Here is a 16,179-nt window from a genome sequence, read left to right on the forward strand (position 1 = left end):
AGAATAATTACTCTATAAAACCAAGCCTGCCATTTCCTTTTTGTGGCAATCCAGTTTTAGTCCACCATTAATATGAACAAAGTAAAGCACTGTTGTGACATTTTGTGCATAGTTTAAAATACTGAGAGGATGTCCCTTGTTCTGACCCACAGAACCACAATAACCAAATGAACGGTTTCTACTTGGCAAAACCTTCATCTCCAAGCCCAAAGTAAGAAGCTCTTTGCCAAAATATGGCACTGCAGGGATTAGACCCTGTTTCGGTAGCGTCCACCTCCTTTTTCGGCAGATGTTGCACTGAACACAGATTTTCTGTGGGTGCATTTGAGTTACCGCGTTATAATCACTGAAGAATACTCGTAAATAAAAGAAAAACAAAGGTATTTTAACATTTTGTGTTTTCTTGTCTAGCCACTTCAAGCTGGTACCATTGACTTTTATAAGCCAGAGAAGACAAAGGGCTTAAGGTGAACATGTCCCAAGTGTCCAAGAGATGTCCATTGCAAGATGCCTCAGCAGAACTGTGCCAATCAGACTGGGAAAATCAGCAGTGCTGACCCCCAAAAAAAGAGTTTAAAAAACAAAACTCCCATCTCTTCCTTGGTCAACATGCACTGTTTGATGCATTAGGATTTTAACTTCTAATCATTTTAGAACAACTGGTAACTTTTTAAAATATAATCAAAGGAAACATGGGGTGGGGTGAGGGGAGGAAATCATGTGGTCTGTCATTTGCAAGTCTTGTGCACTGACCTTTCTCATATGACCACAACAAACATTCTAGTAATAGTGACCTATTCTCTTTTTTATATGTCTGTGGCTTCCTATGGCAGATATTCTTCCCCTCTTTCTGTTATTGGTTACTCCCCAAACACAGCTGTGAAAAATCTTCATAAAAGTGGTCTGTCATTTACTACTTCTAAACTCTTTATTACCTTCCAAACTCTTACAGCCAGTTGTACTGAAAGACATTTCTGTACCAGGAACTCACATGTACAGACTACCTCTCTTCTAAGGCTTTCACCCAGCAACTGGTCGTGTGCTGAGGGCTTTAGATTGCCTTTTTCAGCATGAATTTCAAGGCTGAGTTTGGAGCGCACCTCTGTCATGGTCAAAGGATGCATTGTCCCCCCACAGCCAACCTACCACAGGGAGGGATAAATCCACATGAGAGCCATCATATGTGAAAACTCTATCTCCCTGACTATTAGCATACAATTTACGTTCAGAAAGGATGTACTGGGAAAATTAGGAATAATCACAAAGATGATATCGGTAACCTTGTGCCTCCTAGAGTGGGCCGGTCTCAATCATTTATACTTCTCGTCAGCCAAAAGAATCCCTTATTTTCATGTCTGTCCCTGAAAGCAGGATGGAGGTGAGGTAGATGGTGTCCAGCTTAATGTCACTATGTGCCAGCTGACCTATGGCCCACAGTATAGGAACTGATTGACTATGGCATAGCATTAAAAATGTGACCTGATGCTATTATTCGGGTTGAGTGCTAGCAGTGTGGCTCAGTGACTTACTTTGTGCATCAGTGTGTGATGTGAATACAGCATGTGGAGTCTGGTCCAAATGCGACTTTCAAATTTGTTGAGAAAAATCAGAGAGTCCTTGAAGATTAAAAGCTTCAGCTTAGCACAGGGTGTTGTGTTCTATGTATAGACTTCACTAGTATTTCCATACAGTTCAGTTTCCCTAGATTTCAATCAAAAATAAAGTCTTTTCAGGGGCTATTTTTCTTCTCGTGCTTACCAGTCCTGAACTTCAACACTTGCTCAAAGGCTGTATTTTGGCCCCTCACCCTGGTAAGCCCCTTCCAATGCTGAAAGGCACAGCTGGTGAGGGCTCACAGATTTCAGAACATCTGCAGTCAGCAGCTGGCTATGTGAGGTCAGGCATCTGCTGTGTGCAGAAACACTGTGTAGAGAAGCACAATACACAGCATTTGCCGCCTCCTGGAAATACGCTTCCACTCACTCCCCGCCAACAGAAAAGTATTTAGTTCCTAGTGAGAAGCCTCTTGAGTATTGGTTTCATCATCCTGCAGGAGAGGTCTGCAGGAGATATTATGCAAGGATCAAGGGGTACTTACCAATCTCCTAAATACCAAAGAGACTCTCCTTCAAGTTCTCAATGAAACTCTGTGCTGGTTTTGGCTAGGACAGAGTTAATTTTCTTCACAGTAGCTGGCATGGAGCTATATTTTGCATTTCTTCTGGAAAACGTGCTGATAACACAGGCTTGTTTTAGTTCCTGCTGAGCAGTGCTTACACAGAGTCAAGGCCTTTCTTGCCTCTTACCCCACCCCACCAGCGAGCAGGCTGGGGGGCACAAGGAGCTGGGAGGGGACACAGCCGGGACAGCTGAGCCCAACTGACCCCAGGGATATCCCACACCATATGGCGTCATGCTCAGCATAGAAAGCTGGGGGAAGAACAAGGAAGAGGGGGATGTTCAGAGTGACGGCATTTGTCTTACGAAGTAACTATTAACGCATGATGGAGCCCTGCTTTCCTGGCAGTGGCTGAACACCTGCCTGCTGATGGGAAGCAGTGAATGAATGAATTCCTTGTTTTGCTTTGCTTGCATGCATGGTTTTTGCTTTATCTATTAAACTGTCTTTATCTCAACCCACAACTTTTCTCATCCGATTCTCTCCCCCGTCCCACCACGGGGGAGTGAGCAAGTCGCTGTGTGGGGCTTAGTTGCCAGCCAGGTTTAACCACAACAAACTCTCCTTCCAAAAATAGAAACCAAAGCCTGGGCTGTTTCCCAAAGGCAAAGTGGGCTAAAAAAACCTTCTCTATGGGAAGAATTTGCACTCAGCATGACAGCTTGACTAATCTTGACTGATGTGTCTACCACCTATTAGCTGCAAAACTAATAGTATTGCAGACTGACAGGTAGGAAAGGGAGCTTTTATCAAGGCCCACAGCTTTGAAGTAAAATTTCAGACCAGAAGTTCCTGACAAACCCTTCCTTGATGGAGGAAGGTATCACCATTTTCTCATTTCTGACTGGAAAATAAGTCCTGGGAGCTCTGTTTGTCTTTGTTGTAAAGTCCTCATGAAGAACTGGGGTGTCCCCTAGCTCCAGCGGGCTGTCTCTCTTGCATGCTAAAAAACTCTTCCAAGCAAAACACCCCAGTTAAATCAATGAAAGTGTTGCCTGAATGAATATCTAGCCTTGTGGATGTTAAGCTGAGTGGAAAGATCCTTAGATGATTGATTTCTCAAGCCTCTCAGCATCAGAGTATCCTGTTCCTGAATCCTCTGCTCAGGGCCTGAGCCAGAGGCAATTAAGTGCAATCTCATCAGCACTGAATGGGAGGAAATTAACTCCCTCCCAGTGCAACGTGTGATAATGACGCGCACTCAGGGTATACGCCTGCAGTTGCACCAGGCAGATGTTTATGATTTTCTGAGGTATTCCTCAGCAGTGCTATTGTCCAGCAAATATTTTCCCACCTTGTATGAGGGCTTTTGGTGTCATCCTTCAAATTGGGTGATCCTGAACTTGATTATATTCACCCTGGGATCACATCATATTTAATGTTTTGTTTTGGATGTTGCTGGCTACTCTGCCCTGCCAAGCTGGAAGACAGCTCTCAGATATCCCCTGGCAAACAAAGGTGCCAAAGAAACTTCATAGCTTCTCTCCTTTGCAAAGATTGCCTCGAAAGGATGGTGGAGAGCAAACTGAACAGGACAGCTGTGAGGAATCAGCAACCAGATCCTGTTATGCCACTGCAAATATATTTCTTTGCTCCTGTCCATGGGTCAGTTTGAGCAGCTCCCCAAAAAATCTTTGTAGTGATGGCCATTTGAATCCACGTACTAGTTTTGTACGTGAGGAAACAGGTGTGGAAAAAGTGTGCAGAGGGGCAGGGAAGCACGGGGAGGCTCTTTCACAGCTGGTCCAAATCACTGTGGTTGACTCTGGTTTAATATACTTTTTCAGCTGTCTCTAAAGGGGCTGGCTCTGACTGCCAGAACTGCAGAGGACCCCCTGGTTTGCTGTTTGCTTCCCAACAGTGTTTCTAGAGGTGTCTGTCAGGGGTGTTTTCTGCTCCCACTTGCTGCACCACACCAGAAAAGGAGAGGTCAGATATGCTCCAGACCAGTCTGTCCAGGTCAGCCCAAGCATTGCAGAGCTGCTGGGAGAGACTCTGAGCTCCTCCCGCCTCCTCCCAAGATGATGAATTTTCCCACCCTTACTGGTCCATGATCTCTCACTGCCAGGAGAAACCTGCTTGCCCTCCCAAAGCATGAGAGACATTTTTTTCCCCAGCTGTCTCCTAGAGGAGATTCACTTCCCAGGGGATTATCCTCCCCCAGGCAAGGATCACAGGACACTTGTCTGTCACTGCTGCTGTCACTGGAGGGCTGTGGAGTTGGCAGAGTCCATTCAAAGGAGCAACAGTGAACACAGCAGATGGTCCAAGAAGTATTGCAGCAGCAAGTGGTGGCTGGAAGACCAATGGGGCAAGAAGAAGGGGCAGGCAAAGTGCAGGTTGAAGGGGGTATTTTCTGGGAGGTGGGAGAGAGCAATGCCTTGTCAAGGGAATTTTTCCAGCATGATTGGCTGATTCCTGAGGAAGCCCACACTGCCTGACATCTGGCTTGGCAAAACTCACTCAATTTTTCCATCTCCTGCAAGGACTGCTTTGCTGTAACCGGGGTAGCAATGCTGGGTGTTCATCAGCACAAGAGGAAGGCACATCTGAACCACTTCTGTCTCTACAGAGTCAAATATATACTGATGTTGATACCAAGCTTCCTTCAAAAACTGAAATGGTTTTGATAGTGACAACAAAGAAGAACTTCTAGGCTTTATAGAACTCTTCTGTACCTTGACTGTGAAGAGTCACCTGAGGTTATTTTTTGTCAGGATGAGAGGAAGGCTTTGCCATTGGCACGAACTTTTTCTTCAGCATGGCAGTCCTGCCTCAAACAGATGTAAACAAGAGTGTGGGCAGAAACACCAGCCACCTCTGGCTGCTCTAAGCCACTGACCAGGCTCAGAAATATCCTCCTTGCTCAGACCCTGTCTTTTCAAAGTTATCCACAGTTGTTCCAAGGCAACAACTGCTCTTCCTCATGACATAAACAAAATCTGAATTAATTATTCAGTGCAGCTCAAGACATTTTAATAATTGAGCGTGAAGCCCTAGGAAAAAAACCTAAAGCTGTTGTTACCTTTCCCAACAATCTGGCTTGCCAGAAAGAAGAGTTGTGTGGAGGGAAGATGATTCCTCTTCTATTTGCACATCAGGAGTTGTTAGAGAAGCTGGGGATGGGGCTGGTAACCATCCTGCTTCTGCCAAGTGATCGATGCTGCTAAACCCCACACTGCATTCAGGGAAAGAACTCAAAGTCTCCCCATTTCCAATAGTCTTCCAAAGGCAGATCTACCCACTCGCTCAAGACGAGTGCAAGCTCAGACACAGTCCTGGTGTAGATCAGCATCTCTCTATCACAGACATGCACTCTGAACTGGGCTTGCATGCTTCCAGTCCTGATTTACTGAGCTAAAGGTGTAGCCTGCAGTGCAGGTTTTATCTAAACACCAGTTCCCAAATAGCCTTCTGCAGTCTGGGTAATTGATAGCTTTCCTGTGCCCTTCTACAGTTTCTTAGTCCTGCATTTCTCACCCCTGTGTGTCCTCCATTCCTACATGTTGCTGTCGAAGTAAAAGAGAGACACCTCACCCATGTCTCCTTAGGCAGAGAGACTATCTTGCTTGATATGTCAGTTCCCGTTGCCCAGAGTGTGTTTGACTTTACCAAGAAGTTATACGTTTGGCTGATGCAGTACAGGTGGGATGCCTGTGAGTGTTTTTCAACAAATCTTTGGTTTGCCTTTTTAACGCTATTTCAATTGGTAATACTTCTGCATGGTTTCCAAAGCATTGTCATGAGAGGAAAAAAAGGCAGATAGCTGACATTTATACTGCAGCTGAGCACTATATCCCACTTTCTCATCACTGTGCTATGTTTTCCAAGTAGGACAATAAATGGAGTACATGCTCATTCCTTATTTCCTTTTTATGTCTAGATTTGGGCTCCGTGTTTAAAGGTCCATTAGCTGCTACTCTACAACATTTCACATGTCGCAGCTCGTGTAAGTCACTCCTTGTCCTGTCTCATGCACCTCTGGGAAGAGTCTGGCTCCCTCCACTGTATCTCCTCCGAATCGACAACTGAAGACAGCAGTCAGTTCCCATTATCGCTGGCTCTTACAATGGCTAGAAGATTCCTCATCTCTCTTTACCTTCATGTGCATCAGCCCCTGCCTATCCTGGTGCCCTCCATTGGACTTGCTCCAGTGTCGCATGTCTTTCTCATGCTGGGGAACCCTAAAATGGGCCCAGTGCTTCACATGTTCTCTCACTGGAGGAAAGAGAGAGGAAAAATCAGTTCCCTGGACGTGGTGTGCTGAGAGGCTTGGTTTAGCAAAATGAGTGCTCAGCTCGCCAAACCCAGTCATGTCATATCTACCAACACTGCCCTGTGAACTGTGTTGGTCTTAGCCTTGCTGCCCTCAGCACATCCTTCTGTTTTATCACCCCCTAAGCCTGGCAAACAAATTAAAGAGAAGAAAGACTATTCACCACTGAAATTGTTGACATTGCAAGAAGGTGCCAGCTTAGTTCAGAGATGGCCTTGAACAAGGGCCTGATCCAGCAGGATGCCAGAGGCAAAGGTCCCTGGAAGCACACCGCCTCCTCATACTCACCATGGGAAAGCTGTGGAGTCCATGTCACTGGGACCTCAAAGCCTTTCTGGACCTGTAGCACTGTCTGAAATCGTTAAATCATAGCTCAGCCCTGCTCAAGCCTAAGAGATAAATGACTATGTAGATTCCAGCCGTCCCTGGAGCAAAACCTATCATTCTTACTTATGTGCGTATGATACATGACCTGCTGTTATTATATACACACTCTAAACTCCACATTGCAAACTATGGCCAATCTGACTATCTAACATAATAAATGACAGGTTAACTCCATGCATTACAGGCACTGTCATATCTACTTCAGTGGCAAATTGTCATTTGTGCCGCTTGATGATCTTAACTCATCTGTCTATTGCTGCTTGAAGGGCTTTTTCATTTTGGATGGTAAAAGTGTGATCTGGTAATTGAATGACAGACCACTGCAATCAGCTTCATGAAAACTTACACCCAAATATTCACTCACTGACATATTCAGTCCTCAGCAAGTCTATTATTAGTTTCATTAAGGTTATTTAAATGCAGATATGAGTTAGACCAAGAGGTGAAAGACAATAATTTCCCATTCTAAAAGGACCACACATTATGCAAAGCTCAAAAATCCAATGAAGACAGACTGAAGTAAAGCAAAGGCTTGCACTCGTTCTGTTGCCAGAATAGAATAAGGAGTCATGGTGTCATCTCAAGCAGTTGGAATTCTCTGCAGTACAGTGTGTTGGTTGCAGTCATTGCCTGACCTGAGTAGTGCCGCGGTGGTTACACTTAGGGGGGTTGTGCCAGAGCCTGCCCCAGCAGCAGGCAGAGACCTGAACCCCCGGAGAGGGTTGCTGAGCCCTGGTGAGTGCCTGGGACCTGGTGGCTGTGGCAGTACGTGGCTCCCAGCACACCAGCTCACACTGCTGCCCGGAGTTGCACAAGTCAGCTTACATCCACGGGTTGCAGCGTGACCATCCTCCCTGCTAATCAGACCTACGCATGGTCATAGCTTATATATTTTAGAGGTATTCAGGTTTTACAGTCTGGCTCTCATTTCTATATTTAATCAAAAAAAGAGATGTAAAGAAATTAGTTTTAAAACATGTGTTTGTTAAAATATTTAATTAAAACCAGTGTGTTTCCTTTTATCTTTCAGTTTCATGGAGAAAATTGCAAGGAAAGTGTGAGTCTGATAAAACACTCTTTTGGTCCATTTTACTCATTTTCCAATCTTTTTCCTCCTAAGGCATAATTTCCATGCTCCGATTCCTCTGTCAGGGCTGGGGGATACTTTCTGAAATGCATTCAGGAGTTTTCTCCTTGGTGTTAGAATGGGTGAGAGACTCTGGGTGCACTTCTGATTGTGTTGTTGTATAATGCAAAACGTTCCAGTTTGCTGAAAGCATTATGGTCTCTGGTAATTATCCTATTTTTCTTATCTCTCTGAGTCATAGAATAAACAGAATAAGTGGTAAGTGAGGATTTGTAGTTAAGCCAGTGTTATGTTGCCTTTTTTTCTGACCAATCCTGCTGAGCTACGAAGGACATACAAGTCCTTGGCAAAAACAGCTATAAATCTGTTTGATGAGCACCTGCTTGCTTGCTTTCATCTGCTTGTTTTATCCTTTGGTAATCAATGACAGATTTTAGTCTGATCTGACTGTTAGTAAGAAAAAAAAATACCAACACTTTCCCCTAAGTAAAATCACTACTTCAAATTGCAACTGATTTAAATCTGTGAAATGATATAAGGTAAACCAAGCCCTTCAGGACTGAAGAAACAGTCCTCTCTTAACCAGTTCATCCCTTTAACCTGAAGTATGTAATTTTAAAAAACTTTGAGCATGGTACAAAGCAATGTACCAATAAAGTTAATTTTATTCTGTGATTTGAAGTCGTCTTAATCAATCAAATTGAAGCAGAAGAAAACTTGGTGAAGCTGAAATTCAGTGAGAATATTCTATGTCTGCAGTTCCTCCATGTTTACCAGCTCACTGCCTTTGCTGAGCTCGGTTTTGCTTTAGCAAGGGTCAGCTGCTGTTCCAAGTCTGGGAAGTGAAAAAGTCAGCCACTGAAGTTATTAGACAGTTGTAGGAGAGTTTATTTGACTGGAAATGAACTTTTAAAGCTCATTCTGAAGTCTCTTAATAACTGCGTACCGAAAAATGCTAAAAGGACTTCAAGTGATGTTATTTCTACTAATGGTTCCATCAGTGACTAATGGCTTTGTTTAGATCCTGTTACAAACTCCTCATAATGCTAATATGAAAACACTGCTTAATGACACTGTGCCCTTTGTTTATTACTTTTCTGATATATGTGTTGTTTGTATGAACAAACTTCTTTCACCAAAATTACCTGGGGGGACATTTCACAACATTTATAGTTTGTGTCATCAGGAGAAAAAATATTTAATAGAAACATCAGTTGTGTCCAGCACACATTGCATCAGAAATGTCCTTTCTCTGTGCCAGCACTACACCAAACTCAGAAATCTGTGTAGAGACAGATGCACCATTCCTTCATTCCTTCACCTCATCAATTAAATGCCAATAACACTGTGTGATGCTGATTGCTTCCTTCTCTCTTATTTGGAAGGCTGGATTCACTATGTGAGAGGACGAGCAAGGGACAGAAGCCTGCTTTAACCACAAGCTGTTTTCTACACTTCATTGCCCAAGGAATTTCAAAGGTTTTATTTAGCATTTGAGACAGGTAAATATTAGTGCAAGGTAGCAATGAGAGTTTTAATTTTATAGGGAATTTCACTAGTTTGAGGTGTGTTTTCATTCTGAAGTAGAACAAAACACCACATGAAAATTTTGATGAAACAAATATATGAGGAAAAGGCTGGGTGGGAGGTAGGTAAGGAAAAATGTTTCACTTCACTTTGTCTTCTCTTTCCCCTCTCCCAGTGTAAGATTCGATAAATTCAGAAATGACAAAGTCATTTCAAAAACAAAGGAAAAGACTAAACATTCCCAAACAACAGCAAAAAATAGTTTAAATCACCCTATTAATAAAATTAAATTCTTTATTACATGAACGTTCAGCTTTGCCTAAAGGATATTTTTGGATGAGAGAATATTACACCAGGGAAAATTATCTACTTTTCCATGACGCAGTGCAATAGGATGCTCTGCTGCAGGGTTGTTATGTGCTGAAGGGAAGGAGAACGGGAGGGGCCAGGAATCTTCACAGGCTTTTTGCTCTCTTTGGCTGCTGCCTTTTTTGACCAAATCTTGTGTACCTGTTTGAGAAACAGCCAGGTACATTGCTCTGGTAGCCTGGCAGAGCACGGCAAACAGCACAGTTCTGCTGGGGCATCCATGGGGAGAAATTACAGCTCGTGGCCAGTCAGAAGGGATAGGTAGCAAATAGACTCCAGAATTTGTGAAAGAGAAATCAGGGAAAGAAGAATTCGGTGATTTTGTAAAAATTCAGCTTATTTACTTGAAGCTGCAAAAAGTTTATTTTGCTTTTTCCTGTAAAGTTTGTTCATGTATTGGATTTAAACAGGGTACTGTTCCTCTAAAGTTATAGGTTTGGGCTGTGAGTCTGACTTATTTAAAACATGATCTGATCCATTGCTTAATGCCCTTGCACAAACAGATTATCAAGGAGAAAAAGGTCAGATTTTCCAAGGTCCTGAGCATTTGCTGTTTCTATTGAGCTCTGGTAAAAGTGGTGAATGCTCACTGTCTCTCAAATCATGCTAAAAAGTTGTGACTTTCCTCATTTATTGGTGTTGAATATGAAATGAATAGCGGCTCAGTATGTCTGTTTGTACAAGCATCATACATGGAAGTGAAACCGGAGGACCTGGAAAAAAATAAAATAAAGGTTGTGTAGGGATTGTAGCTTTGGGTGGGAATGAAGAGACCAGTTGTCATTTATGTTCACCTTTTCCAAAATCTTTAGTCATGGGCTCAATGTTACCACTGAAAGTGAGGCTTGAGTACCAGGAGCAGAGACACAAGCAGGCACAAATGTGCACAAGGTATTGGGAACAGAATATCAAGTCGGACAAAGGTGATTTTACAAGGCCGTATATCTTTCTGTAACTAATACTGCCTGGCTGTCCTTTTTAAGGGGTTGATACTTCATCACTGTTCCCAGAATAAGTCACCAAAGTCTGACTAGCCAGATCGTCAGCCAATTTAAGCTGCTGTAGTCCTTTGAAGCCAGCAAGGAAACACTAGTTTATAACCACCATGGGCCTGGCCCAAGGTTTCTAAATAATAATGGACATATTAATTACATATGGAAACAGCCATCAATACTAGACTGCATTGAGAGCCAATGGTTATAAGTTAATTGTAGTTTTCCACTGTTCATGGCATACCATGACATCAGCAGATTATTTAATTATAGCTTTCTTTCTCAGCCCAGGATTATATGTTATTGCTTTCTGGAAAACTAGATGTAATTAATTAAGAAATAAGGTGTTAGGTATTATCTCAAGATGAATAGGCCCATCTGAGAAAGTACTGAAAACTTGCTGAGCATCTATCAAAAAAATCTGATGAAATCACAGAGGCATCAAGATGATGAATGAGCCATGACTTGTCCAAAGTGGTAAGATTGTTTGAATGATCCCCCATTTATTTTTGGTTTACCTCTACAGCTCACTTCTCATGAAAGACCAGAGGAGGTACACAAAGTGCAGCCAATTTTCAATGAGAGTTTGTCCATTCAGCCTGCTGAAAGTCTATGATTCTACCAAGACATTGGGCTTCAGCAAACACTTGAATCTCTGGCTGCTCAGGAACAGACCCATGAAAAGCCTTAAATAGAAAGATGTTGGCATTTCATATCAAGAAGCAACAGTCACAATTTTTTGTTTGCTTTTTAATACCCCCTTGTGATTGCCCCAACAATGATATGATGGTCACCCTACTTAAACAGTAGCACTGTGCAATTCTGGAGCGCCTCTCCCAGGCAAAACATTTTCTTTTCTCCAGACTAGAGTTAATGCCAGTCTCCCATCACTCTGGCAAGTGCGTCGTTGACATTTAAAAAGCACAACCACAAACTTTAAAAGCTGCTAGCTGAGTAAAAGCATCGCTGCACACTGGAGCTAAAGGTTACATTAAAGAAAACATCCCTTCACGCAGTATTTACTAGGAAGAAAACAAGGCATTCTTTTTTAGAACCCTTTTGTTCATTCCCTCATAGGGGAACAGTTGTCTTGCAGGTTTTGTTGCCATTTACGGGCCTCAGAGAACAGAACATTTCTGCTTTCAAGCCTCCCAGCAGATGTTTAACAAGTTCAGTCAAACTAAAGACTGCTCTACCCTAGAGCACAATGTTGGTTGTGAGCAGAGATCACTGGCAGGTGGGACTTTACCTAACACTGTGGAAGACTTCTAGCAAGATCAAAATGAGCCATCTGTGTGAAGCAAGGGAAAAGGGGTGGCAAGTGGTGAAGAATCCATCAACCTTCAAAAAAACTGTCTGAATGAAGCACTTTCATCTGGGTTTGGGGCCTTTGCAAATCCCAAACTACCTGCTTTGATAATATTTGAGAATCCAGTAAAAGGGTCCTGGTAAAGGAGTGTAGCGGGTTGACATTGGCCATCTGCCAGACACCCACCAACTGCTCTCACCCTCCCTCCTTAACTGGAGAGCAGAAGAAAATAGGATGAAGCAGCTTATAGGTTGGGATGAAGACAGGGAAAGCACTTACCAATTGCCATCATGGGCAAAACATGCGACCTGGGGAAAACTAGTTTAATTTATTGCCAATTAAAATAGATGGTAGAATGGTGGGAAAGACAAAAAATAAAACACCTCCCTGCGTTCTGCCCCTTTTTCCCAGGCTCAGCTTCACTCCTGCACTCCCAGCTTCTCTACCTCCTCCCCTACCCAAGCAGCACAGGGACATCGGGATGGGGGTGGTACGGTCAGCGCATAACAGCTCCTCTGTGCTGCTCCTTCTTCCTCACGCTTTTCCCCTGGGGAAGCGTAGGTCCTTTCCATGGGCTGCAGTCCTTCAGAATAAACCTGCTCCACCATGGTCCTCTCCATGGGCTTCAGGGGAATCTGCTCCGTTGTCTGGAGCACCCCCTCCACCTTCTTCTCTCACCTTGGTGCTTGAGGGGCTGTGTCTCATATTTTCTTTTGTCATCACTCCTCTCTCTGCACATGACATTTTGCCCTTTCTTAAATGTTTTCCCAGAGGTGCCACTAGCCTCACTGATGGGCTCAGCTGTGCCCTTTGGTGGGTCCATTGGAGACATCTGGAACAACTGTGTCCAACATGGGGCAGCCATCCAGCTACCAAAGGCTTTCTGCCTACACCCAATATCAGGAGAAAGAGTGGGCACTTCCTAGCAGCTTCTGGACCTAGGCATCACATTTTGCCCATCTTTAGAAGTTGGGGGAATGGCTCTGCAGCAGCTCATAGGGCAGCAGGAAGAGCTACCCCAGGCTTTCTCAAGTCCCCAGCAAGTCTGACACGTCTGTACAGTGCTGGCCTCTTCCTTAGTGCTAGTTTGTCAGGAAATTTGGGTGATTACTAGTATAAGCAATAAAGAAGTTGATTTGGCAGGCCTGAAATAGCAGTAAACCATTGCTGTATTGACCTCACTTCAGGTTGGTAAGGAGGACAGAGATCATGGTTTTCACCTAACTATTTCTTCCTTTCAGTCCAACCTCTGGGCTTTCAGGAATTCCCAAAAGGCATTTGAGATTCAAAAGCACCACAGGAAAGGACTTGGGCTGCACCTGCAAACAACAAAATCTCCCATCCCCAGCAAGTGGCTGATGCTGATGATTACTTCAGCAGGTGCTCTAGGGATGGAAGAGTAAAAGCTAACATCATCAAATCCAGGGTATATATTTCCATGCCATCCTACATGTAGCAGGGTTTCCAAACCCTGTGGTGTTCCCAGAGGTGTATTATCCTATCTAAATAAGGGAATTAAGGGCTCAAAAAAAAGCTAAATGTGGTCCTGGACAAAAGCTTTTCATTGTGATAAATACTTTGTGGCTAAGGATGATAGTCTTCCCTTAAAGAAAGACTACCTTCCAGTCAGAGCCACAGTGGGGCTAACCCAGGGAATCAAGCCTGAAGAGTCACTTTTTAAAAGTCTGAATTGCTGTACTTGATATGCTGGAAACAGGAAAGCAGACAGGAAAATAAAAGTTGATTACTTTTAATTTCCTGGGTTTTTTTGTTCCGATTTTGTTTTGAAAAGGATCTTCTTCAGATCGATCAATTCCTCTCTAATCTGACAGACCCTCTCCTCACCACAGTGTTGTAAAATAGCATTAAGCATGGAAAAATTGGGAATCTCTTTTAGCAAAACTAAAACATTGATGGGCTTCTGAATGGTTGTTCCTACCTTCTTTCTCCCCTTTCCCTTGCGTACATGTGTCTCATGGGCATCTTTTGGCACGCTAGAACATCATTCCTGTTTCTACTATTTGATTTGGGCTCTGAACTTGTCTTTTGTATATGGCTGTTGACAGATACTGCCAGCTTTGTGGATATTCTGCTATAAGTACCACTGTTCAATGTGAAGCTGATGCTTAGCTATGAAAAATGCAGTGGTAACTGCAAGGATGGGACACATGCTGGTTTAGGGGCTGAATGCAGCATCACCACCACCATGCTGGATTCAAGAGTATCATTAACATCTTGAAACAAGCCTGTCAACCTGAAGACATGCAAGTTTCATTAAAGGCATTTTTTTCACCCAAACTTCTTCAAAAAGCATTTGGCCTTTTGGAGAACAAAAGCTGTAATTGCTGGATTGTCTCTTACCCTTTGATAAGGGAAAAAATATTTTTCTTCATTTAATACCTAACTAGAGGCCATGAGGCAATCAGTGTCATGCTCTGATTCACATAACACCAGAGGAAATTGCTGAAGATAGGACTGTATAGAAAATGGAATAGGCTTGTGCTCCAAGACCTGTTCACAAAGCACCCTCGGACAGTTAAATAATGGATGACATAATAAAGCTAATAAATATATACTCCCATACAACTACATAGGTTGTAGTGTGCAGGTCAGACATGGACCCTCACCCAGCTCTACCTCAGCACACTCACTGAGATCTCATGTAAGGCGCTAACTCTTCTTTACTTTGTGAAAATACCTTCTGATAGTAACTCTGGATCTTCACAGGGCAAAACACAAACTCATCTCTCATTTCTGTTTGCTTCAGTTTTTTTAAGTGGGTGTGCTGCTTTCTGAGTTCCACTCTTGCAGCACGTGAAAAGCACTCATGGACAGGTCTATTTCAGGGCCAGAAAGACTTGTTCACGTTACTAACCTGGTATTTGATGGAATATTTCTTTGGGTATATTCCATAATTATCTTGTTATTGAAGTAGAGCACAGATTGACGAATGATCAGAGAGGTCATAAGAAGTTTAGTTAGACTATGATTTAGTTTATGAAGATATCCAATCTGCCGAAAAATCCGAGTGATGCAGAACCACCACATCATTCCATGAGCTCTGACCAATCCCTGATCATGTAGGCTTAAGCTCTGGGATATTAAAATGATTATCAACTATCTCTTGGAAGAACCTGTGTGACACAGTTACTGAACTAAAATATTTTTTTTCTATGACATATTATATGTGAAAATAATGTTTAATTACATTAAAAGCTAGTTATTTTTTCCTTTCTGTTTAAGTAGTGTTCAGATAGATGTTGTGATACTGGATTAGGAGACTTGTGGAAGACATTCTACTCATGGAGCAAGTGATCCTGGGCAAGCCATATCTGCTGTACTGGGCCTTGTACTTAGGGCTTGAGAAGCCCATGTATTTGTTAACATAAGTAGCTGCTGTAAGGGAATGTGATGGAACATCCCATGCTGGCCTGTGCTCCACACCGGTGGGTATTATGAAAGACACCTGTCAGGAGAAGGTACATGGTTTTGTTTGTTACAAACAATAAAAGGTACCACTGTATGGGAGGGAGGAGGAATGTATCCATGGATGGGATCTGCACAGCATGCTGTGGGAAAATACGGACAGGGTCTGTCCCATGCTGCATGAAAGTGGGATCCCCAGGATCTGAAGGGACATTGCTCATTATCTATATTAGTCTTTTTATTCTACCTAATTAGAACAGCTATTTTATTACAATGTCTGTAGCTGTGCCTTTCTTACTAAAATCCAGAAAGAACCCTGCATCACCAGTCCCCATTGCCCTGATGCAGAGCAGATACATGCAGGTATCCCTGTGCAATATCATGTCACAGTTTATTGAGACTCTGATCTCTCTCAGTTATTCTCATCTTAAAATCTGCAGAAATGATGTCATGTTCTGAAGACGAGGTCTAAGACATTGTTAGGGAGAAGTGCTATCTGCATTTAGATTAATTTTACAGGAAGAAAATCTGCAGGGATGAAAGAACACTATATCTCTTGTTGGGATTGTGGTCCTTCTCACGCGACTGTGTGAAGCTCTGTTAGTCACTCTGCATCCCCAGGGAGAC

The sequence above is a fragment of the Phalacrocorax aristotelis genome, chromosome 2 (genome assembly GCF_949628215.1).
Source record: "Phalacrocorax aristotelis chromosome 2, bGulAri2.1, whole genome shotgun sequence".
NCBI classification, from domain to species: domain Eukaryota; kingdom Metazoa; phylum Chordata; class Aves; order Suliformes; family Phalacrocoracidae; genus Phalacrocorax; species Phalacrocorax aristotelis.